Source organism: Portunus trituberculatus, chromosome 18 (genome assembly GCF_017591435.1).
Source record: "Portunus trituberculatus isolate SZX2019 chromosome 18, ASM1759143v1, whole genome shotgun sequence".
Taxonomy (NCBI): Eukaryota; Metazoa; Arthropoda; class Malacostraca; order Decapoda; family Portunidae; genus Portunus; species Portunus trituberculatus.
This window is the reverse complement of record NC_059272.1, coordinates 12,799,569-12,826,315: the sequence shown is the minus strand read 5'-3', so window position 1 is coordinate 12,826,315 and position 26,747 is coordinate 12,799,569. Positions and strand designations below refer to the sequence as shown.

General features: G+C 40.1%; 1 protein-coding gene across 1 annotated transcript in view; it reads right to left on the bottom strand.

The window, feature by feature from the left end:
- Positions 1-24,488, bottom strand: part of LOC123505562 (Bloom syndrome protein homolog) — a 99,535-nt gene extending 75,047 nt beyond the window's left edge. The window contains exons 1-2 of the mRNA XM_045257028.1: positions 23,714-24,488; positions 21,283-21,437 (exon numbers count right to left, since the gene is read on the bottom strand). The gene's annotated coding sequence lies outside the window, so the exon portion shown is untranslated. The remainder of the gene's footprint in view (positions 1-21,282; positions 21,438-23,713) is intronic.
- Positions 24,489-26,747: the final 2,259 nt, after the last annotated feature.

Below are 26,747 nucleotides of genomic sequence, written 5' to 3'. Positions count from 1 at the left end.
ACGTCTGGCTGTCTCGTCAGGGACTGCAGCAGATCAAACAGTGAATTACAGTGAAACACACAGGAGTGAACAGCTACATAAATCTGTTTGCAGATGATACAAAACTGTGCAGAGTTATAAAGCAAAAGGAGGATTGTGAAATACTGCAAGAAGACCTAAATAAGATCCGGAAATGGAGCAAAAAGTAGGAAATGGAATTCAATGTGAACAAAAGCTACGTCATAGAAATGGGAAAGAGTGAAAGACGACCCATGGGAATCTATAAGATGGGAGATGGAGTAGAACTAGAGAAAGTAAAAAAGGAAAAGGACTTAGGAGTGATGATGGAAGAAAACAATCAACCGGTAAGCCATATTGATAGAATTTTTAGAGAAACATATAATTTGCTAAGGAATATTGGAGTAGCATTTCACTACATGGACAAAGAAATGATGAAGAAATTGATAAGTACTATAATAAGACCCAGATTGGAATATGTAGGAGTAGTGTGGACCGCTTATAAAAAGAAACACATGAGGAAGTTGGAGAGACTACAAAAAATGGCTACAAGAATGGTTCCAGAATTTGAAGGGATGACATATGAGGAGAGACTAAAGGCTATGGATCTAACAACCCTGGATCAAAGAAGGGAGAGAGATCTGATATAAGTTTATAAATTGATCAATGGAATGGACCAAGTGGATAATGAGAAACTGATCCTGAGAGAAGAATATGACATTCGAAGCACAAGATCGCATAGTAAAAAGCTGAGAAAAGGAAGATGTCTGAGAGATGTTAAAAAATATAGTTTCCCGCAAAGATGTATTGAGACGTGGAACAGTTTAAATGAAGAAGTAGTGTCTGCAACAAGTGTGCATACTTTTAAAGTAGGATTGGGTAAGTGTAGATATGGAGACGGGGCCACACGAGCATAAAGCCCAGGCCCTGTAAAACTACAACTAGGTAAATACAACTAGGTAAATACACACACACACACACACACACTCACAAGGTTTTAAAAGGCTGACATTGCAGAAATCAAACCAGTCAACAATTAACTTTGCCGTATGTCATGGTGCACCATCTTGCATGAAGGTATCAGCATTGCACTTTTCCATACACTCATCTAACTCATCTAGAATTAGCTCAAAATAGTTATTTTGGTTCAGACGAAGATTCTTAGGCAAAAACACTAATTTTTCAAGACCATAGTAAGAAAAACAACCCCACACAATCAAAGAATCTGGTTCTTAATGTGTGTGTTGTGTAACATGGATCGTGACGGTTACTACCGGGTCTGCGGTACACATGGTTTCTCTGGTTGTGTATAATCTGAAAGCTTGCCTCATCTGACCAAAGTACCCTACGCCACTTACCTAAATCCCAATCTTTGTGCTGAGACACAAACTGCAAGCCTACTGTTACGGTGACCATTGTGTAAAGCAAGGTTTTGAACTTGAACATGTTGCCTTTCACATATCTCCGCACACTCCTTTCACTCACCCCACCCAGCACAGAGGGTTCTTGGCCTTAAGTTTCTTGGTGTGTATGCGAGGGTTGGCCTCAAGCTGTCTTCGAATAATGTTCAGAGTTCTCTTGCTCACACTGCGCTTACGCCCTTCAGGCTTGTAAGGTGGTGGCAAAACGTCTCTTCTTCCCTCATGATAAATTTTTGTCCAACGTTGAACAGTTCTGAGAGCTTTGCCAGATGTTCGCGGCAATTTTTTTATTTAACTTATTTTCCCTCACTAAGGAACAAGTGACTGAGATTTCGGCCTTACTAATTAGTTTCCTAGGTCCCGTAATAGGTAGTAACAGGGCACAATGGTAAGCTTACGCATCCACAAACAGGGGCCGTGATGGGGGGTGAAAGAAAATTCAAATGCAAGCACACGAACCACAGGCGAACGTTGACTAAGGAAACATATTTACTTTGACTACTAGAGCTGCAGAGTAGTCAGCAAGGATTCTATAAGGATATACAGGTTCAATGAGCGGGCTGGAGGAATTGATTAGGGAGCTTGGCTTCTAGCAGATGGCACGCAGGTTGCAGGTAATAAGGGGGTGAGGGATGGGGGGTCCATCAGCAGGGGAGGATGAGCGCCGTTACAAGATTCAAACAGTCAGTCAGTCACAGGAAGGAGCGCAAGGCACATCAGCCATCACCTGCCTCCGCCTGGGCCACACCACACTCAGTGCTCACTTGCACTGCCTACATCTGTCTCGTGACCCCTTCTGCCCTTGGTGTAAGACTACCCCGGATGCCATGGAACATTTCCTGCTTCAATGCCCACGCTTCCACTCTCAACATACTGCACTATGCTCCCGGCCATCACAACACTTGACCTGCCCACCCTCCTGGTGGCCTCAGGCGTCCACCCCTCCTGACAACCTGCTGTCCTTCACCTTACTTGTGCCTTCTTGAGGAAAACCGGCCAGCTACCACACCTGTGATACTCACACAGGACTACCTGAGGGCTCATAAGGATCCATTGATCTTTGTGGCCTCTTTTGGATCCTTATGAGCCCTGGAGTAGTCTTGTGTGGGTATCACAGGCATGGTAGCTGGCCAGTCTTCCTCAAGAAGGCACAAGTAAGGCAAAGGGCAGCAGGTTGCCAGGAGGGGTGGAAGCCTGAGGCCACCATGAGGGTGGGTGGGCATGTCCAGTGTTATGATGGCAAGGGCGGAGAGCCAGGAGCGTAGCTCAGTATGTTGAGACTGGAAGCGTGGGCATTGAAGCAGGAAATGTTCGATGGCCTCAGGGGTAGTCCTACACCAAGGGCAGAAGGTGACAGACATACATATTGCAAGTGAGGAGTATGGTGTGGCAGGCGGCAGGCAGAAATATATATATATATATATATATATATATATATATATATATATATATATATATATATATATATATATATATATATATATATATATATATATATATATATATATATATATATATATATATATATATATATATATATATATATATATATATATATATATATATATATATATATATATATATATATATATATATATATATATATATATATATATATATATATATATATATATATATATATATATATATATATATATATATATATATATATATATATATATATATATATATATACACCCGTTTGTGAAATTGCCCATTTCATGAAATGGGCAAACCCAATTCATGAATGAACCTAACCTAACCTAACCTAACCTAACCATTTCATGAAATGGCCACTCCATTGCACATTTCATGAATTGGGTTAGGTTAGGTTAGAATAATTAGGTTAGGTTAGGTTAGGTTAGGTTAGGTTCATTTCATGAATTGGGTTTGCCCATTTCATGAAATGGGCAACAAACTGGTGTATATATATATATATATATATATATATATATATATATATATATATATATATATATATATATATATATATATATATATATACATATATATATATATATATATATATATATATATATATATATATATATATATATAAAACAGGTTTTATTTGCCTTATAAGTTCATAACCACAAGAGAATGCAGGGAAAAATAGGGGGTGGGGAGAAAGCATGGGAGAAATCTTAAGTTACTCCTGAAAACGTTTTCTATGAAAGTACAGGCAACCCCTGTTTAACGAAGGTTCACACAACAAAATTTCGCTACAACGAAGGTTTCATTTTACTACCATCTGCTCATTTAACGAATACCAAACTCGCTTTAACGAAGTTTTATCCATGTAATTTTTTCTAAGTTTGAAAGCCCCGCCGTATCATGCAAGCCGACAAGCTTTTGAATACACTAGCAGCCGCAAATACTAAGGCCTGCCTCAGGAAAAATCCTGGGACAGCTGTAGAATCAAGATCAAGATCAAACCTCTCGTGGACAACATGCACCACTAACTCCCATAACAGCGTCAGCAGCAGCTCGTCTTCACTCGCTCAACTTACCACCGAAACTCCTTGCAATGTGGCCTAGCATTCCTAAGAAGACCAGGAAGTCTCTTACTCTCGAAGTGAAGCTGGATATTATTCATAGACACGAGAGGCGAGAAAACTATAGCATTGCTGGCCACCATCTTGACTCCATCTACTGTCTCTACTATTTTCAAGTCAGCAGATTATTAAGAAGGCTGGTGAGACTGTATCTTCCTTGCAAGCTAAAAGAACCACCTGAACTCATGACTCTACAATGGATAAAATGGAAAGCCTTGTGAAAATGTGGTATATAAGTTTTGTATGTGGTACAATGATGCGCCCTTTAAGGTACTGTATACCGGAAGGGGGCTCTGGATTCTTTGAGAATATTAGGTCAAACAACGATGGTTCTTCTTCCCCTCTGTACAGTATTGAATCTTCCATGGTATTCACCATGGTCAACTGTAACACCTCTTCACTCCATGATCCAGTGTTACCCATTATTTTCATCTCTCTTCAGTTTATTCTTTTACAATTGAAGTCTCCTACTAACAGTATTTTTCCATCTCTTATCATAATATCTAAGCACTTAATTACCTCTCTTTGCATTTCCTTATGTTCCTCAGTTCTCCATGTATTTGTCTTAGATGGCACATACATAACTATGAATTTCCTTTTTGATTGTTACTCCTATTACTTCCACCATGTCCTCACTTCTGTCATACCTCGCCGAACACGAATTCGCCAAACACAAATCTCGCATATACACAAATCAGTAAAATATACCATATTTTGCCGAGCACAACTTTGACTCGCGATTGCACGATTTGGTCTCCATTTGAATCTCTCGCTGGTCCTGGTGGATGCACGCGACCTCCCCTCCCAAGCATCTTGGACTCGCCCCACAGTTAGAAGGCTTTATGACATGACTGAGGAAGATGTGGATGATGTGATTGACTCACATGATGCTGAGCCTTCACTTGAAGAGTTGCTGCAGCTGGAGGAAGAAGAGGCAAGAGGAGGTGCTGATGATGAGGATCTTGATGATGATGAAGAGATCAAGCCTGTCTTCACCATCGACTCTTCATAATTTGCTGAAAGTCATGGAAGATGCAACATCCCTCTTCACTGAAACAGATCCCATCCTGGAGAGGAGCATTAAGTTCAAGAGGGGTGTTGAGGAGCTTCTTGTGCCCTACAAGGAGACCTTACGCCATATGGAGGCATCTGCCAGTCAGAGGCCCATCACTTCGTATTTCAAGCCCTCTCCAACCAGTAAATCAACTAAATAAGGTACTAGTACTGTAATTAAATAAAATGTGTTTGGTGCTTCATTTATTGTTTTTTTTCAGTCCTTTTGGTAAAAAAGTGTTTTTTTGGGAGGATCTGGAACCTAACCCCTATTTTCCCATAGGGCCTATTATTCGCTCAACACGAATTTCGCTGTGCACGACGAGCTCAGGAACCTAACTGTCATGTTGGGCGAGGTATGACAGTATATTGCACTTCCTCCACACATACATTAACACAAACCATTATTAGCACTCCTCCTTCCCCTTTCCCCATCCTGTCTCTTCTCCAGCTATTATATTCCTCTTCCTTAAAGCCAACATGGATTTCCACCTTTAGCTTTGTTTCTACTATGCACATCACATCTGGTCTTTTTATTTTTTTATTTATTTATTTTTTTTTTTAAATAATCTCTAACTTCCAACACACTCGATAACAACAAGTCACTCTTGTTTTCTTGCCTCCTCCATGACCTACTTCTTCCATAAGTACTACTTCTTCTGTCTCATATCAATAATCCTCCAGTAGAAATTATTTTTCTTGATCTCCGTCCTTTTCTCGTTTTTTCCCTTAGCTTCATTTCTTAGCACTCTCTCCTTTTCCCTCTCTTCCAGGTTCATATCTCTTTGTATCTATATATCCTTAAATTCAGTATTGTCAGCCAGTTTCACTTTTCTTGTCATAATCTCCTCCACTGCCACCTGCCATCTCATTCTCACTTTCATTGGTCTCTTTCCTCCTTCACTAAACCTTCCCAACCTAATCACTTCCTCCGCCTCCTGGTCCAACTCCTGTGCGCTGTCTTAGACCTGCTTAATAATACTTTTGGCCAATTATCTCTTTTCTCGCTCTCTCACGAACTTGTTTGGATTTTTTTTCCCAGCCCAAAAAATAAAATATATTTCCTCTTATCTACTGTATCCCTCACTAGATATATTTTCTCTTTAATTACTTGTATAACAGTGTCCTTTGTCATTTTCTGTATCTGTTTCCTTACTACCTCTGAAAATTTTACTTTTTCTTCTTCCCATTCCTGTTTCCAGGCATTTTGTAATTCTTCCAATTTGATTTCACCCATTCCATTTGCTGCTTAATCCACCCCACCCTGTATTTTTTTTCTATAGGCTCCTTAAGGATTCTTCATAACCATAACATGTAGCCTTTAGTATATCGTTTTGTTTCTTTATCTCTTGCGTCTCCTCCTTCTTCTCTCAATTCATCTCTCTTACTTTCTCACATTCTTCTAGTCTCACTTTTAGTTCAGTGTTTTCTTTTATTAACTTATCTTGTTTTTCTATCATACTTGACATCACTTCCTTCATGTATCTTATCTCCCTTTCCACATTTATCAGCATCCTCATATTACCTCTTCCCTCTCTAAATCCCAAAACATCCTTATCCATGCTATCATCACCCAGTCTCTTCAGGCCAATTGGTGTTTTGATAAACCTTTGGTTTTCAAAACATGGTGATTGTTTTGATCCCATACATCTAGTAGCACAACTTAGTTCCACCTTCCCCTCCATTTTCCGCTCTATATGGCACCCAAATCTTGTTTATTTTGGAGACAGGAGAACCCTATGGCCCATTTCCCCCTTGTACATACGGTTATAGGTCAGGTTCCAACACTCGTTGAAGTGTGTTTCCCTGGGAGCTGCTTCCACACGTCCTGTCAGTACGGCTTCTCGGTGGTGTGTATTTACCTAGTTGTATTGTACATAGTTCCAGCAGGGCTCATAATGTCCTATCTCCATGTCACCATTTATCAAATTCTTCTTTAAAGTTATTGCATATTATGTGCTGTAACAACTTCATCACTCAACGTATTCCACTTTTCCACCGTTCTATGTGGAAGACTGTATTTTCCAACATCCTTCACACACTGCCTCATCCTAATCTTCTTTACATGTCCTCTTGTCCTTCCAGCTTCTTCTGTCACCAGCACCAGGTCTTCCTTGTCTATCTTTTCAATGCCATTTACTATTTTATACATTGATATGAGGTCTCCTCATTCTCTTCTGTCTTGTAGCGTTGGCAGTTCCGTTTCCTTAGGCCTTTCTTCATATATTAGGTCCTTTAGTTCTGGCACCATCTTTGTCGCTATCTTCTGGATATGTTCTAATCTTCTTATATCTTTTTTCAAGCTTGGTGACCACACCACTGCTGGATATTCCAATTTAAAACATATCATGCTTGTAATAATTCGTTTCATCATATCTTTGTCCATTAATTGAAATGCTACTCTAATATTAGTCAACATTTTATATGTTGACTAATATTAGAGTGTGTGTGTATGTGTGTTTACCTAGTTGTAATTTTACAGGGCCTGGGCTTTATGCTCGTGTGGCCCCGTCTCCATATCTACACTTATCCAATTTCTCTTTAAAACTATGCACACTCATTGTTGACACCACTTCTTCACTCAAGCTGTTCTAAGCCTCAACACATCTTTGCGGGAAACTATATTTTTTAACATCTCTCAGACATCTTCCCTTCCTCAGTTTCTTACTAGTTACGCGATCTTGTGCTTCTAATGTCATATTCTTCTCTCAGGATTAGTTTCTCATTATCCACTTGATCCATTCCATTAATCAATTTATGAACTTGTATCAGATACCCTCTCTCTCTTCTTTGTTCCAGGGTTGGTAGATTCATAGCTTTTAGTCTCTCCTCATATGTTATCCTTTTAAATTCTGGAACCAGTCTTGTAGCCCTTTTTTTGTAGTCTCTCCAATTTCTTTATGTGTTTCTTTTTATAAGGGGTTCACACCACTTCTGCATATTCCAATCTGGGTCTTATTTTAGTACTTATCAATTTCTTCATCATTTCTTTGTCCATATAGTGAAATGCTAATCCAATATTCCTTAGCAAATTATATGTCTCTCTGAAAACTCTATCAATATGGCTTACCAGTTGATTGTTTTCTTCCATCGTCACTCCCAAGTCCTTTTCCTTTTTTCCTTTTTCTAGTTCTACTCCATCTCCCATCTTATATGTAGATACCCACTGGTCGTCTTTCACTTTTTCCCATTTCCATGACATGGCTTTTGTCCACATTGAATTCCATCTCCCATTTTTTACTCAATTTCCAGATCTTGTTTAAGTCTTCTTGCAGTATTTCACAATCCTCTTTTTGTTTTATGACCCTGCACAGTTTCGCATTGTCCGCAAACAGATTTATGTAGCTGTTCACTCCCTCTGGCATGTCATTTATATATATATATGAGAAAAAGTATTGGCGCCAATACTGACCCCTGTGGCACTCCACTGTCTACTGCTCTCCATTTGGACTTCATATCTTTAACTACCGTCCTTATTTCTCTCCCCCTCAAGTAATTTTCCATTCAACTCAATGTGCTTCCTTTTAAGCCACTTCCATAGTACTCTCTCATGTGGCACTTTATCAAACGCCTTTTTTAATTCTAAATAAATACAGTCAATCCATCCCTCTCTCTCTTGTACTTTATCAACTATTCTAGAGTAGAAACTGTGTGTGTGTGTGTGTGTGTGTGTGTGTGTGTGTGTGTGTGTGTGTGTGTGTGTGTGTGTGTGTGTGTGTGTGTGTGTGTGTGTGTGTGTGTGTATTTACCTATTTGTATTTACCTATTTGTGTATTACAGGGCCTGAGCTAAGCTCTCTGTGTCCTGTCTCCTTGTCCATTCCTGTCATATCTCTCTTTCATCTGATTGACACACACCGCCTCAACGACATCACTGCTCAGTTTATTCCACTTATCAATGCTACGATGCGGAAACTGTATTTTTCACGTCATTTAGACAGATGTCTTTTATTAGCTTTTTCCATGTCCTCGGAGATGATTACTTGTGGTCACCTTTATCAACTCTCTGTCCAGTATGTCAATCTTGTTCACCAATTTATACATAGTTATCATGTCTCCTCTTGTTCTTCTCTCTTCTAATGTGGTCAGCCCCAGCTTCCTCAGTCTTTCCTCATAGTCTAACTCCTGAGTCCTGGTACCATCCTTGTTGCCAGCCTCTGTACCCTTTCTACCTTCTTCACATTTTTCTTCATGCGGTGACCAGACACAAGCTGCATATTCTAACTGGGGTCTTATTAAGGTACATAATATCTTCTTCATCATTCCTTCATCTAGGTAGTGGAATGCAAGGCCAATATTTTGAAGCATGTTATATGTTTTCCAAAAATCTTGTTAATGTGTTTCTCTGGTGACAAAGTGTTTTGCACGTTACTCCTAAGTCTTTCTCCTCATTGGTCTCTTTAATTTTCTCATCACCCAGCCTGTAATCCCAGTTTGGTCTGTATCTACGTCTTCCCATTTTCATAACATGGGTCTTTTCTATATTAAATTCCATCTGCCACTCCTTACTCCACTCATATATTTTTATCAAGATCTTCCTGTAACTTGTTACAATCTTCCACATTCTTTTCTCTCCTCATAATTTTAGTATCGTCAAACATGTTCATGTAACTGTCAATTCCTACTGGCATATCATTAACATAAATCAAAAACATGACGGGACCCAGCACTGACCCTTGTGGAACTCCACTGGTTACCTTCTTCAACTCGGACTTCCTTCCTCTCACCACTGTTCTCATTTCTCTTCCCATTAAGTAATTTTCCATCCATTTTGCTAGTTTATCATTTATTCCTCCAATCTTCTTTAGTTTCCACATCAGTCTATTGTGTAGTACTTTATCAAAGGCCTTTCTCAAGTCCAGGTAGATAGCATCCACCCATCCCTCTCTATGTTGTAATATGTCAGTCACTCTTGAATAAAAACATAATAAATTGGATACATACGATCTTCCTTTTCTGAAACCAAACTGTCTTTCACTCAGAATGTTTTCACTTTCTAGATACTCACTCCACTTAGCTTTAATTACTTCTTCACATACCTTGCACAATATACTAGTCAACGATACTGGTCTATAATTTAGCGGTTCCATTCTACTACCATTCTTATATATAGGCACAATGTCAGCTCTTTTCCACTCTTTGGGACTAATCCTGTTCGTATGGAGGTTTCCACAATATCAAATATGGGGTTCAACAATTGATCCTTACATTCATTTAGCAACCTCCCAGATATGCCATCAGGCCCCATTGATTTAATAATATCCAGATTGCTTATAATTTTCCTCACATCTTCCTTAGTAACCATGATGTCCTGCATTTGCTTTATTTCCGTAGGTCTTCCTCCCATAAAATGCTCCTCCTTTGTAAACACTTTGCAAAAGTTATCGTTCAAAATTTCAGCTATATCTTCAGCATCCTCATATACTTCCCAATTTTTTACCTTTACTATTGCCTCCCTTATATTTAGTTTTCCATTTATGAATTTGTAAAACATTTTTGGGTCACTATCAGTTTTCCACCACCCTCTGTTCATATTCCTTCTGTGCTGTTCTCCTTACTTCAACATATCTATTCCTTGCTGTTTTGTAAACTTCTCTTGATAATAAATACATCACTGTTTTTCTTAAGTTTCTTCCATGCCTTTTCTTTGTTCTTTTTTGCTTCTTCACAATTTCTATTAAACCACTGTTTATTATTTAAAGTCCTCTTTCTGTAATATGGCACAAACTTTTTCACAGCAGAGTTATACAAATCCATAAATTTATCGTATTTCAATTGCATATCCCTTTCCTGGTATACCACGGACCAGTCAATTTCATTAAAGAACTCCCTTATATGGTTATAATTTGCCCTAATAATTTAATTTTTCCTCCCTACGTTCCACAATCTTATTCGTGCTTAATTCTGTATCCAGCTCAAAGCTTAGGACATCATGATCGCTTCTCCCCAAGGGACATTTATGTTCAATTTCCTCTTTTAGAGAGATGCCCCTGGTAAATACCAAATCCAACCTTGCTGCAACATCTTGTCCCTTGCACCTTGTTGGTGATCTCACCCACTGTGTCATCAAGTTATTTGTTGCTACCTTTAACAATTCCTCTGCCCACTCACCACCGTTCACCACTTTGTAGTCCTCCCACACTATTTCTTTACAATTAAAGTCCCCGACTATCATCACTCTGTCCTTTCTGATGAGTTCTTGCTTCATTCTGTCCAGAGTATTTCTCACCACCATTTGGTACTGTTCATATTCCCAAGCATTGGTTCTGGGTGGTATGTATACTGTTATAATATTAATGTCCCTCTTGCCATCTGTTATAAGCATACTTATCACTTCCTCATTTCTCTTACTATAGTTCACTCCTTCACTATTAGATCTTCCTTAGTAAGAACCATTATACCACCACCTCCTTTATTTTTTTTCTATCATTTCTCCATACTTTGTAGTGTTTTACAACAAACCAGTCTAGCTTTATTTCGGGCCTTAGCTTTGTTTCCACTACACACATTATGTCCGGCTCGTTATTTCTTAGGTAATCCATACATTCTAGCCTCTTAGACAGAAATCCATCTATATTCATGTAAGTCACTTGTATTCCATTCTTGGTCTCTTTCTTCCATGTAATGTCTATTCCGTCTGTTTTATCCACCACTTCTTTAGCCTCCCATTTCTCATCCTCCAAAAAAACTTGGTCTTTTCCTCCTCTGTTCTTTCGTCATTCCTCTCTTTCACTTCAGTTACAAGCTCAGTGTGTGTGTGTGTGTGTGTGTGTAATTCACTGTTTGATCTGCTGCAGTCTCTGTAGACAGTCAGGCGTTACCCTCAACAGCTCAGAGCTCATTATTTCCGATCTTGGATAGGCCTGAGACCAGGCACACACACACGGGACAACAAGGTCACAACTCCTCGATTTACATCCCGTACCTACTCACTGCTAGGTGAACACTACTACACGAAAGGAGACACTCAAATATTTCCACCCGGCGGGAATCGAACCCGGTCATCTGGCTTGTGAAACCAGCGCTCTAACCACTGAGCTACCGGGCCGTGTGTGTGTGTGTGTGTGTGTGTGTGTGTGTGTGTGTGTGTGTGTGTGTGTGTGTGTGTGTGTAATTCACTGTTTGATCCGCTGCAGTCTCTGACGAGACAGCCAGACGTTACCCTACAACGAGCTCAGAGCTCATTATTTCCATCTTCGGATAGGCCTGAGACCAGGCACACACCACACACCGGGACAACAAGGTCACAACTCCTTGATTTACATCCTACCTACTCACTGCTAGGTGAACACTACGTGAAAGGAGACACACCCAAATATCTCCAACCGGCCAATCGAACCCGGTCCTCTCTTGTGAAGCCAGTGCTCTAACCACTGAGCTACCCCGTGTGTGTGTGTGTGTGTGTGTGTGTGTGTGTGTGTGTGTGTGTGTGTGTGTGTGTGTGTGTGTGTGTGTGTGTGTGTGTGTATTTACCTAGTTGTAGTTTTACAGGGCCTGGGCTTTATGCTCGTGTGGCCCGTCTCCATATCTACACTTATTCAATCTTACTTTAAAAGTGTGCACACTCTTGCAGACACTACTTCTTCATCTAAACTGTTCCAAGTCTCAATACATCTCTGGAAACTATATTTTTAATATCTCTCAGACATCTTCCTTTTCTCAGCTTTTACTATGCGATCTTGTGCTTGGATGTCATATTCTTCTCTCAGGATCAGTGTCTCATTATCCACTTGGTCCATTCCGTTGATCAATTTATAAACTTGTATCAAGTCTCCTCTCTCCCTTCTTTGTTCCAGAGTTGGTAGATCCATAGCCTTTAGTTTCTCCTCATATGTCATCCCTTCAAATTCTGGAACCATTCTTGTAGCTATTTTTTGTAGCCTCTCCAATTTCCCTATGTGTTTCTTTTTATGAGGGGTCCACACTACTCCTGCATATTCCAATCTGGGTCTTATTATAGTACTTATCAATTTCTTCATAATTTCGTTGTCCATGTAGTGAAATGCTACTCCAATATTCCTTAGCAAATTATATGTTTCTCTAAAAATTCTATCAATATGGCTTACTGGTTGATTGTTTTCTTCCATCGTCACTCCTAAGTCCTTTTTCCTTTTTGACTTTCTCCAGTTCTACTCCATCTACCATCTTATAGATTCCCACAGGCCGTCTTTCACTCTTTCCCATTTCCATGACATGGCTTTTGTTCACATTGAATTCCATTTCCCACTTCTTACTCCATTCCCAGATCTTATTTAGGTCTTCTTGCAGTATTTCACAATCCTCCTTTTGCTTTATAACTCTGCAGTTTCGTATCGTCCACAAACAAATTTATGTAGCTGTTCACTCCTTCTGGCATGTCGTTAATATAAATGAGGAAAAGTATTGGTGCCAATACTGGCCCCTGTGGCACTCCACTTTCTACTGCTCTCCACTTGGACTTCATATCTTTAACTACCGTCCTATTTCTCTCCCCCTCAAATAATTTTCTATCCATCTCAATGTGCTTCCTTTTAAGCCACCCTTCTCCTCTAACTTCCACATTAATCTTGCGTGTGGCACTTTGTCAAACGCCTTTTTTAAATCCAAATAAATGCAGTCAACCCATCCCTTTCTCTCTTGTACTCTATTAACTATTCTAGAATAGAAACTCAATAAACTAGTTACACAAGACCATCCTTTTCTAAAACCAAATTGGCTATTAGATATTAATTTGTTGTCTTCAAGGAACTCGATCCATTGTTTCTTTATTATTCTTTCACACATCTTGCATATTACAATAGTTAGTGATACCAGTCTGTATTTTAAAGGTTCTTCCTTCCTTCCGCTCTTATATATGGGAACCATCTCAGCTCTTTTCCATTCTACTGGCACTGTTCCATTTCCTATTGAGCATTTTATGATGTTGTATATAGGACTTGCTAGTTCTTCCCTACATTCTTTCAGTATTCTGCCTAGACTTCATCTGGTCCCATTGCCTTCTCTTCATCCAGTTCCTTCATTAACTGTTTTATTTCAAGCTTGGTTACTTTAATCTCTTTCATATAGATTGTCTCTCTATTACTCTGTGGCCTCTCGAATTTGGATTCCTTAGTAAAAACCTCCTGGAATTTTTTATTTAATAGTTCTGTCATACTTTTTGGGTCTTCCACCATCCCGTTCTCTCCTTTTAACCTTTCTATTGTTTCTCTTTGCCTAATTTTTCCACTTATGAATCTATAGAACAATTTTGGTTGCTCCTTACATTTTTCGACAATATCTTTTTCGAAGTTCTTTTCCTCTTCCTTCCTCACCTTAACATATTCATTTCTTGCTGCTTTGAAGTTTTCCTTATTTACTGGATTCCTATTTCTCCTCCACCTTTTCCATGCTCCATCTCTTTTCTACTTTGCCTTGGCACACCTTGCATTAAACCAATCTTTCTTTCCTTCTTCTTTAGGTCTATATTTTGGGACATATTCCCTGATTCTTGTTTTGTATATTTCCAAAAATAAGTTATATTTGTCTTGCATTGTCTCTTAGTTTTCCATCTCCTCCCAGTCTACGTTTTTAAAATAGTTCTTGAGATTCTCAATATCAGCCTTTCTGTAATTTAATCGGTCTCCTTTGTATGAATCTCTCTATCTTCCTTTCCTCTTCTATATCTATTTCTGATATTGCATGGTCACTCTTTCCCAATGGGCACTTATATCTTATATCATTCATTTGTATACCCCTTGTAAAACTAGGTCCAATCTCTTCTCGTCTTTCCTCTGAATCTTGTGCATTCCTGTGTGTGTGTAATAATAATTAATTCTTTATTAGTTCAATGTTACACTGATGTCACATTACATTACCACAATGAACTTGCTTAACCTAACTATGGATAAACTTAACCTAGAAATTAACTTATTTATTTAAAGCTTGCACTAATATTCACTGACTTCCCATCCTCTTTCTCTCACCATTTATTTCTCCACGTCGGGTGGTACACTCTTCAGAGGCAGACTGATCCAGTCCTTCCCCAAATTTTTGTGTGTGTGTGTGTGTGTGTGTGTGTGTGTGTATTTACCTAATTGTATTTACCTAATTGTAACATACGGGAAAAGAGCTATGCTCGTGTTGTCCCGTCTCCATATCTATTAATGTCCAGCTTTTCTTAAAATCATGAATATTCCTTGCGTTGACCACTTCCACGTCTAAACTATTCCATGCTTCCACCCTTCTATGAGGAAGCTATATTTTTCACATCTCTCCTATAAGTGGCCATTTTAGTTTTTCCCATGCCCTCTCGACATTCTTCCATTCCACATACACAGATCTTCCCTATCCATTTTTCCATGCCAATCATCACTCTGTATATTGCTATCAGGTCTCCCTTTCTCTTCTGTTTTCCAGGGTTGGAAGTTGCATTCTTTTCAGTCTGTCTTCATAAGTCAAATCTCTTAAGTCAGGCACCATTTTGTTGCAGCCCTCTGTACTTTCTCTAGTTTCCTTATGTGTTTCTTTAAGTTCGAGCCCACTGTATTGTTGCATATTCAAGCCTCGGTCTTATCATTGCAGTAATTATTTTCTTCATCATTTCTTCATCTAGATATCTGACGCCACTCTTATGTTCCTCAATAAGTTCAATACTTCTCCAATTATTTTGTTTATATGTCTCTCTGGCGATAGGTCATTGGTAATTGTCACCCCAAGGTCTTTTTCTTCATGACTGGTTTTATGTCTTCATTTCCTATCTTGTACATACTCCTGATTCTTCTTTCACTCTTGCCAAACTCTATTTTCTTGCATTTTGTCGTGTTGAACTCCATTTGCCATGTACAGCTCCATTTCCATATTCTGTCCAAGTCTTCCTGGAGTAGTTCGCAATCTTTGTCACATCTCACTTTTCTTAACAATTTTGCATCGTCTGCAAATAGGCTCACATAACTGGACACCCCATCCACCATGTCATTTATGTAGACTGCGAACATTACTGGTGCCAACACTGATCCCTGTGGAACTCCACTCTCCACCAATCCCCATTCTGATGGTCTGTCCTTAATTATTGTTCTCATTTCTCTTCCTACCAAAAGTCTTCCATCCATTTTAGTAAACTGCCATGCACTCCTCCTACCATTTCAAGTTTCCAGATCAGTCTCTGGTGTGGTACCTTATCAAAGGCCTTTTTTAAATCCAGATATATTCCATCAGCCCAACCATCTCTTTCCTGTATTACATCTATCACCCTCGAATAGTAACATATCAGGTTTGTCGTGCATGAACGCCCTTTCCTAAAACCAAATTGACACTCACAAAGTATGTCATTTTTCTCCAAGAAGTCTGTCCATCTAGTCTTCACCACCCTCTCACACATCTTAGCTACCACACTTGTAAGTGACACTGGTCTATAGTTCAATGGGTCTCTCTTGTTACCTGATTTATAGATTGGGACAATGTTAGCTCTTTTCCAGTCTTGGGGCACTACACCTTCCCTTAATGAGGCATCAATTACTTCACAAACTTTTTCTGCCAATTGCTCCTGCATTCTCTTAAAATCCATCCTGATACCCCATCAGGTCCCACAGCTTTTCTCACTTCTAAACTCCCCATCATGTTCTTGATCTCCTCCACAGTTACTTGAAACTCCTTCATAATCCCTTTCTGTTCCATTACCAGTGGTTTGTCAAAAGCAGTCTCCTTTGTGAATACCTTCCGAAAGCATCCATTCATAGCCTCTGCCATTTCCTGGGATCTTCACTGCATACTCCATTTACTTCTAAACTTTCAATACTTTCTCTATTTTTGATGTTGTTGTTCACATGTCTGTAAAAAAGCCTTGGTTGGTCTTTACATTTATCAATTATATCCTTTTCTTGTTTCTTTCTTTCTTCTCTTCTAATCAACACATATTCATTTCTTGCTCTTTTGTAACTTTCCCACTGCTTAATCCGTCTTTTCCTTCTCCACCTCTTCCATGCATCCTCTTTTCTTGTTCTAGCCTTTTCACATCTATCGTTAAACCAGTCCTGCTTTCCAACTTCTCTATGTTGTCTTATTGGTACAAATTTTTCTCACCTTCTTTGTATATTTTTATAAATTCCTTCCACTTTTCATTTGCTCCCTTAGCACTCTTGAATTTCATCCAATTTGTCTCTTGAAAGAATTTCTTTAGGTTTCCAAAATCTGTCTTGGCATAATTCCATCTTCCCACTTTATATTCTTCATTTCTTCTAGATTTCTCTTCGTCTATCACCTTGAACTCCAAAACTGCATGATCACTCTTTGCTAAAGGGCACTCCACCCTCATCTCCTCAATGACCATTGGCTCTGTACTAAAGACCAAGTCCAGTCTTGACGATGCTCCCTCTCCTCCAAACCTAGTATCTTCTTTGACCCACTGAGTTAACACATTTTCCATTGCCAGTGTCAATAGTGTATTTCCCCATGTTGTCTCTGATCCTTCCATTGACCAGTCCTCCCAACACACCTCTTTACAATTAAAATCTCCCATCATTATAGTTCGTTCACAGCCACCCAACATTTCTTCCAGACATGTTCCTGTATCACTTATCATTTCTTCATATTCCTGTACTGACCATGCATTTGTCTTAGGTGGTACGTACACCACTATGTAGTGCCTCTTTTTTCCTTCATTAGTTTCTGCTCTGATCTTTAGCACTTCTGCCTTTCCCATACCTTTTTCACTTGATCCACCTTTATATCTTTTTTAACCAGCAACATCACTCCTCCTCCCATCTTACCTACTCTATTTCTTTTCCAAACGTTATATTTCCCTTCTCCAACCTTCATCAGGTCTTCTCCTCTCTCAGTTTTGTTTCAGTAAGACCCACAATATCTGGGTTCTTGTCCCTCAAGTAATCGTTGAGTTCTAAAATCCCGATATCACTCCATTTATGTTGGAATACATTACATTTCGCTCATATGTAAGTTTCTTTAGTCCTTTCTTGCTGTACTTTTCTGGGTTATGAACCACTTCCTCAGTCTCATATCCAAGATTCTCCAGAAAAACTCTTTCTTCTCTCTTCTGTCCTCTCTTCATTTTTTTCAAAGCCTCCTTTCTCAACTCATTTAACATTTCTCTTTCCTTTTCACCGAGATCTCTTCTCAACCAAATCTTCCTTGTTGTTTCCTGCTGGGCTAGCCTCCATGACTTCTCCACCAATTCATCTACATCCTTTTGTGACTTAAGTTTGATTCTTATTGGCCTCATACCTTCTCTTGTGAACTTTCCAATTCTATGGAAGTCCTCTATTTCTTGTACTAGGTCTTTTCCTCCTCTTGCACCACATTAATGATATTATTTATCACCTTTTTATGTTTTCTCTCTCTCCATTTTACTCGGTGTCTTATCCTCCTCCACACCAAATATCACCACACATCTCTTTTTGTCTACAGTTTCCCTCACCAATGTCTCATTTGACTTAATAACCTTCACCACTTTCTCAGCTATCTTCTCTTCTATGATCTGTTGATCTATAATTTCAGCAAGGCCCAAAGTTTTCTCCCTGACTCTTTGATTTCCTTTTCCAGACTTGCAACTTTGTAATTTACCTCCTTTCTTTCCACTTCCTGACTTTTTTTCCATTCAGCCTGCTTCTCCATCACTTTTCCTAGAGATTCTCCACATTTTTCGCAATTCACTTTAATTAGCTTAACTTCCTCTTTCAGTGCTGCATTTTCCTTCTTCATATCGGCACAGTCTCTCTTTACATTGTCATAACTCGTTTCCAGGCCCTCATACTTTTCAAACAGTTTTTCAATTTTGTGTGTGTGTGTGTGTGTGTGTGTGTGTGTGTGTGTGTGTGTGTGTGTGTGTGTGTGTGTGTGTGTGTGTGTGTAGGTGAATCTTATCAATAGTATCTCCTTAAGCATTTTAAATAACCCCCTTCCCTCTCAGCAAGCTTAGGGACACCTGGGGAATTGGGGACAGAGACAAATTTAGCAAACCTTTACCCCAAAAAAAGTCTACAGACCCTCTTAGTCTAAACTAGCTGGGACGGGGGTAGTGCATCCCTCAGATCCCGCCAAGGGTCTTTACCCCAACTTAACCAAACCTAACTTAAATGTCTTCTGCACCCCACCAACCCCACCCTAGACTAAACTAACTGGGGGATTGCAGCCCCTCAACCCCCGCCCCCTAGGATCTTTACCTTAACCTAAATGTCTTCTAGCCCCCACAGACCCCTCCAAGGACTGCCAACATCATATTGTACTACGTCACAGTGGCCACATGCTCACCAACACACATCTCCTCCTTGCTCGGGAGTGGGGTGACAAGCATCATCATTGTGGACTTAGTTTTTGGAAGACACTACCAAACTTTGAAAGCCTGTGTAGGACACACTAAGGCCGGCCACCAAATAAAACCATGAAAAATGTGTTGGGGACAAAGTACTTCATCACTAAATGTTAATAGTTTACTGCTTTGTTAGGAGGTGCTATTGGTAAGATTATCCCGGAGCAAGCTCAGACCTCATAAACCAATCTCCAGGTGCGTAAATCTTATCAATAGGACCTCCATATGAAGCAATAAAATACTCACATTTAGTGAAGAAGTAGTTTATGCCCAACACGTTTTTTGTGGTTTCATTTGACGGCCAGCTTTAGTGTGTCTTGCAAAGGCTCTCAAAGTTTGGTAGGTGCCTCCCAAAAACTGAGTCCAGCAAGTTATATTCCACAGTCTTCTTCCTCTTCCTCTTATGGCTGTTTACATTAGTAGGACATTGTAGGTCCTGTGGGGTTTGTGGTGTCTATAAATCATATGTCACGGGCATCCAATGAGAGCCTATCCTGCAGATAGTTAGTTAAATGACGTATCAGGGCAAAACCAATCACAGACTTTCGTCTCTAAGACGTCCAATGAGAGCCTGTCATGCTAAGAGTTACTTACATAGTATTGCACTTGTTTCTTGTGAGAGATGGTGAAACACGTCAGCTTCTACCACTTGGTAAGTTGCTTTCACCATGGACGCCCACCCACTGCTCAGATTGCGAGTTCAGGTTTTTTTCTAGTTCTATCATTGCTACACCAGAAAACACAAGAGTTTGACTGTGTGCATTACGAGTTGATTTTCCTTCCCAAATTGTGCGTAATATCAGATACTACCAAACATTTTTTTCTTATTTCCTTGAAGAAGTACAGCACTGCAGCATCCTGTTAGCCTGTTAGGAGGGAGCAGCTGTGGTGAGCCTACGTGCTGTTATTGGTGAGCAGCGTTGCCAAAGCTTTGCTACATTTTGCATATAGGTTAAAATTTGCTTAGGTTAGGTTTTTGTTTCAGGTTTGGTTAGCAATCAGGGGGTGTGGGGGAGGCACAGACCCCAGGCTAGTATAGAGATGGGTCTGCAGGGGCACAGCCCCCTGGCTAGTCTAGGGCAGGGATCTGGGAGGACACAGTTCTATGTGGTAGTAGGCATTTAGGTTTAGGTTTGGTTAGATTACAGTAAAGACCCTAGGAGTGGTCTGGGGGCATAGCCCCCTAAGCTAGTCTAGTGGGGGGGGGAGGTCTTGGGGGATGCAGTCACCCCTGTTAGAAGATGCTTAGGTTAAGTTGGGGTAAAAACCCTAGGGGAGGTCTGGGGGGGGGGGGCAAAGCCCCACCAGGTAATTTATGGTAAGGGGGTCTATAGACTTTCTGTGGTGGGGCAAATTTTGCTAAATTCGACTCCACCTCAAAAAAAAATCCTGATTCCCCACATGCTCCCAAGCTTGCAGAGGGGAAGGGGGGCAAATTTAAAAATACTTAAGGAGGTGCTATTGGTGATTTACCCGGCATTTTACTGCTTCGTTAGAAGATGCTATTGGTAAGCTTATCCAGGAGCGAGCTCAGACATCATAAACCAATCTTCAGGTAGAACTGAGACCACGCCACACACCGAGAATGCGAGGAAACAACTCTTTAAGTTACATCCTGCTAGGTGAACAGGGGCTACACACGTTAAAGCCACTTTTTTTTTTTTTTTTATGATCACTGGCCCATCACAAAACGTAGTGAGTAGCTGCACCCTGCACACGAACCATTCGGTGGCGGCCACTAATGAGGTCAGTGTCATCATATAATAGGGAAGCAATACATCACTCCGTAACTGGGAAGGTTGGGTGGGAATAAACAAACTAAGAAAAAAAAAATCAAGACCAGCAGCACCACAACTGCTCAGGCCTCCTTCCCACCACCACGGCACGGCTCCTAACATACAACATGCATAAACCTTCCCATAGATCAACAGTTACCACGAGGAATACTTGCATAATACATAAATTCTGTCAGTACTCACTTCAGGTGGGAATGAGGCTTGTATGCGGACCCTTCAGCCTTGGCGCCAACACAAACGAGCGGGAAATAAACACTAAACAGTGAACACTGATTACTGAGCGATGCCAACGGGATCATGTGACCATATTTTTGCATTGTGTGAAAAACAGAGAAACACTGAAACAAATGTGTACCAGTAGACAAAAATATAGATATGAAAATGTAAATGAACAAAAGAAACACTAATAAAATCTGGTCAACCCACACCCCGGTACCAAACACTCACTTGTCACTACCTATCCATGCCAGTTTCTCAATATTTGCATGTCTGTGTGAAGATATATAGATACATAGATAGATAAGCTGGTCATTCCCTAGGCTGACAGATAGATAAGTAGCTAGATCAATGCATAGGTAGATCCTAGATGAATAAATGAATAGACAGGTTAGGATACAGGAAATTACTTGTCGCACAGTGGGATGCTATGCACGGGCTCTGACTCTCTGAAGGGATCACTGCCCTCCCCCCACTGTATCATGATCCTCGGACTCCTACAACCCCATACCTCAGGAAGATGGGAGTACTGACAAGTGTACGTGTAGCCGAGGCCTGTATTACCGTTGTTATGTCACCGCTACAACCCGCCTGGAACCCTCATCGTGTCAGTGCTGATCTTCACTCTCTACATCAGCCCAAGAGGGACTGGTTCCCTCATGTCCTGCGAGACATATTCATGACTAAATTGTCCAAGTACCCACACGTTCAGGCTATTCATTTTTATTGTGATGGGTCAGTCAATGGCAGCAGGTCTGGATGTGGGCTGTTCATCCGTGACTACATCTCTTCCAGTCTCTACACTGACACTGAGGTTTCCAGGCGGCTCCCTGCACACATGTCTTCCACTAGAGCAGAACTGTATGCTGTACTGGAGGCGCTCCATATTGTGGCGCCTCTCCATAAGAATGTAATTTCTTTATTGACAGTCAGGCTGCATCGTATGCCCTTCATTCCACCTCCCCCATGGACTGTGATCTAGTTAATAAGTGTCTTGATCTCATCCACGCCCTAGAAGGTGCTGGTGCCACAGTCCATTTTACCTGGATACCCTCTCATGTGGGTATCCCGCTAAATGAAAAAGCATATCTCGCCTTGCTACAAGATGATACAGTGGACCCTGGCACTGAGCACATTCTGGGTTATGTTAAGAGTAGCATTAAGGACTTTGTACATATACGTGTATATATATATATATATATATATATATATATATATATATATATATATATATATATATATACATATATTAGCATTAGTGATCAGTTGGAGCTTTGTTGCCATAGGGGCAGTAGCACTAGTCTTCACTATGCACGTGTCTCCCAGAGTTGTGCTTACACCTACGGGAGACACACTGCATCACATGACAGGGTGGCAATGAGGCTCAGTTTAGGCTACAAATACTATTGGGAAGTCAGTGCTTCTCCTGGTGTGTGCTGTGTGCTGCACCAAGGGACACACTCTGCTTCACTATATCATGGAATGTCCTCTCATTGCTAAATTTAGGCCAAAAGGTCAAAAGGACTTGTATAGCCTCAGGGCCGTTTCTAGCTATAGGTGGACAAGGCGATTGCCTAGGGCCCCCAAGCCACCAGGGGCCCCCTGGGTAGCTTGGAAAATCTAAATTTCCTAAGTCACCCAGGGGCTCCGACGAAAAATTGAAATCTAGGGTCCCCCAAACATCATCTTGCCTAGGTCCCCCACAAAGCTAGAAACGGCCCTGTAAAGCCTCATTGACCATCTAGACTCAACCACTCTCAGGGAAATACTCAGGGAATATCCTCAGTTTGCTCCCAGACTGTAAGATGTTTAGGCAATAAGGTGTGCAATATCTGTATTTATTTATTGAAGTACTTGTATTCTTGTTATGTATACTGTCTATTGTTATATTTTTTTTTATATTTTAACCTTAAAGTCTTTGCCTGTATGGGGTGGGTGACAAGGTCCATCCTCCTCCTTTGTTGTATTTATTTATTAATGCAACAATAAATGTATCAATCAATCAAGCAATCAGGTTCGCAGATAGATAATTTGATAGATAACCCTGGTCGGCACTATGGAAGGATACACTGACGCATCCTCGTCTGTGTTGTACAGCCAAACCAAGAAGTTTGTCTACAGAATTAATAAATAAAGCTTGCAAGGACCACTTTTACCAATAAATCAAGCGAGGAAGAGGACAGCAGATGCAGTTGGTATATCTGAAGGCACAGTGAAGAGGATTTGTCCCAGTACAAACAAGATATACACCACACAGCATCACAACCTTATCAGCGTTTCTTTTCCCCACTCATTATATTACACTGGCTATCTTGAAAGGACATAATAGTAAATATTTGGTAAATTATCAGCCTCATTTTCACTTTTATAACCAGCACCTTAACTATATTTAATTTACCTATGGCATCTTCATGTATTGTCCATCACATATTTTTTATAGCGAAGTTATGCATTAAAATAAATAAAGAATAGTTATTCCGTTTTCTTTGAAGTAATGAGAGATATGGCACCGTCGCACGGATTATAGGCCTAGCCCTACGGGTCAGTACAATTTAGTTTTACTATAGTACCAAAGACATCAATTCGCCTCTTCAGATCGGTGTTCAGCGTCCATGTCTCACAACCAGAGAGTAAGACAGGGATCACCAGCAACTTGAAGATTCGAATCTTCGTCCGTCCGTACAGGTACCGACAACGCCAAATATTCGTGTTGAGCGAGTCCATAATGCCGTGAGCCAGGCCAATCCGTCGTACTATTCCCTGGCTTGGCCCACAGTCGGTACGCACTACACTACTAAGATATTATGAAGTTTTCCGAGGTCTCAATGTTCTCGCCACACGCATGGACGGACTGTACTGTTTCATTTTGTAAACCTCCAAACACCTGAACCTTGGTCTTGGGTCAGGAAACCTGGAGTCTCAAGAGCTTCGATTTCTCGTGCAGTGCCTTAAGAACCATTACCAGAACCTCCAGTGACTTAGCAAAGATTACTGCATCATCGGCAAAAACAAGATCTGTAATCTCAGTATTGCTGACAGATGCTCCACAATGACTTTGGTCTACAACTCTGCTTATAGTACTCAGTCCATGCAAGTGTTGAAAAGTAATGGAGCAAGCACTCATCCCTGCTTCACTCCCGTATTCACAGGCAAAAAGTTGGAAACGCCCCCTCCACACTTTACAGCACACACAGTCCCTGAGTAATAGACCAATAATCCTTGCAGGAATCCCACGGAGACGCAGAAGATCCCAGAGAGTCTCTCGATGCACTGAAACGCCTTCTTGAGATCAACATAGGCTGCAAGCATCCCTTGTTGAAACTTAGGTCGGCGTCCCACCAGTACGCGAATCGCTAGGATCCATGTTGACTTACCGGGCGTGAACCCAGACTCAGGGATACACACGTACCGAGTCGTCTTAATGACGTTTCGCCTTTGTGAAAGGTATTATCAGGCACTAGAAAATCCACTAAAGTTTGAGTATAAGAATATACTAGAAATAAAAAAATAAATAAATAAATCTGTGGTGGGAGAGTGAGAACTGCCGAGAGTTAAAAGTGGAGAAATTAGTTATGGCTTCGGAGCACCAAAGCTCCGAGATAAGTTTTATAGGAGATAGAATTGTGCTGAAGATAGTTGATTATTGAGCTTAGGTTTCAGATGTTTGATATGGATAGATTTAACTGTTTTGATATGTAATATACTGAAATTCTTTTCTGTGAAAGGATAATCGTGTTTGAGTGAATGGGTTCTCACTGCTGAAAAAAAAAGAGGAATATAATTATTATCATGTTCCTAACCGTTTTTTGTATAGGTATGTATCTACTGATTTTTTCTTTATGCTCACTGAGTTTGTTACTTTGTTACTTACTTTGTTACTTGGGGTGTTTGTTCAAGGCTCCGCTCCACTGCGAGGCAGCGCTCAGCAGAGCCTCTTTCAAAAGCAACTAGCATCTATAATTGTCTTTGATTTCCATGCCGTTAAAATCATAAACTTCCTTGAACAAATATGTCTTCAATTTCTTTTTGAAGATATCGATCCTGACACAACCTTTGATATCACTCGGCAGTTTATTGTAAATCCTTGGTGCGCATCTTGCAAATGCTCGACATCCCATGTCAAGGTTATACTCGTATCTTGGCTCATGTAGTCTGTATGGGTCTGCATCGTGTCAGCTCCATCGTAGTGCCATGGTGGAATGTTTCCAGTAAGTTCCTCAAGTATTCAGGTTTTCCAGACTGTAATGCCTGATTACCAACTTGAACACAGTATTGCCTGTTTGCAAGATAACTTTCTAAATATGTTAGTGCAACTCCATCAATACCGACAGACCTGCAATCTAAAAGAAGCAATTTGTGAACAACTGTGTCAAATGCTGCACTTTAGTCCAGTAAAATTAGCAAACCACATTTTCCTTCATCCATCAGGATTATCGGATCATTGATAACTGAGCATAAAGCTGTCTCAGTCGAATAAAGTTTTCTATAAGCCGATTGATTATCCGGTAAAGCCTGCACTACTTTCAAATGGTCGAGTAATTGGTTTAATACAGCACTTTCAATAATCTTCGATAAAAAGGTCAAATTAGATACAGGTCTAAAGGAACTCAAGCACTGCGTATCCATTTTACCCTTTACAATGGGCTTTATCAATGCCATTTTTTCAGAGACAGGAAAGATATTGTTCATGAAGCTACTGTTTATAATTAGTTTAAAAATTTCCAGAATTTCACAGAACTCCTCACTCTGAATAATATCACTAATAGGTAATGGGTCATTATCGCAGTAGGTTATTATTAACTTTATGTACAATCTCCTTTACTTCATCCATACTTACTTGCTTAAAGGAGAGTAGCTTAGCCCGAGGCGTTGGCATACTCACGGGTATTTCAAGCTCCTCATTTCTAAAGCTCTCCACAATCGACTTTATCTTTTGATCAAAGAAGTCAAGAAACATATTTGCCAGCACAATGTTATTAAACCCCTCAGGCAACTTATTCATTCTCCTGTTACCTGTCAAATTATCCAGTATCTTATATAATCTACTAATGTTAGATTGTGACTCTAATGACTTCTGTCTATAGTACTGACACTTTCTCCTCTGTACAAGTTTGTTTAGCCTGTTTCTCATGTCCATATATTTTCTTCATGCCTCTTCTGTTCGTAGTCTACGCCACCTTTTTTCTTTCTTCCTTTTTTCTTTCTTAGCTATGGAAATTTCAATATTAAACCAAGGTGCATGATCTCTTATCTTAATATCCTTTTCATGAAGTGGACACATTTCATTGTATTCTTTTTTTCATGTTGCCATTATATAATTCAGACAAACAAGATTCACATTTCTCAACTGCTACTCTTCCATGAGTACACACATCATCCTTTCTTAACTGGATGGCCTGTGACACTTCAGCTATCAGCCGCTCAGGGTCAAA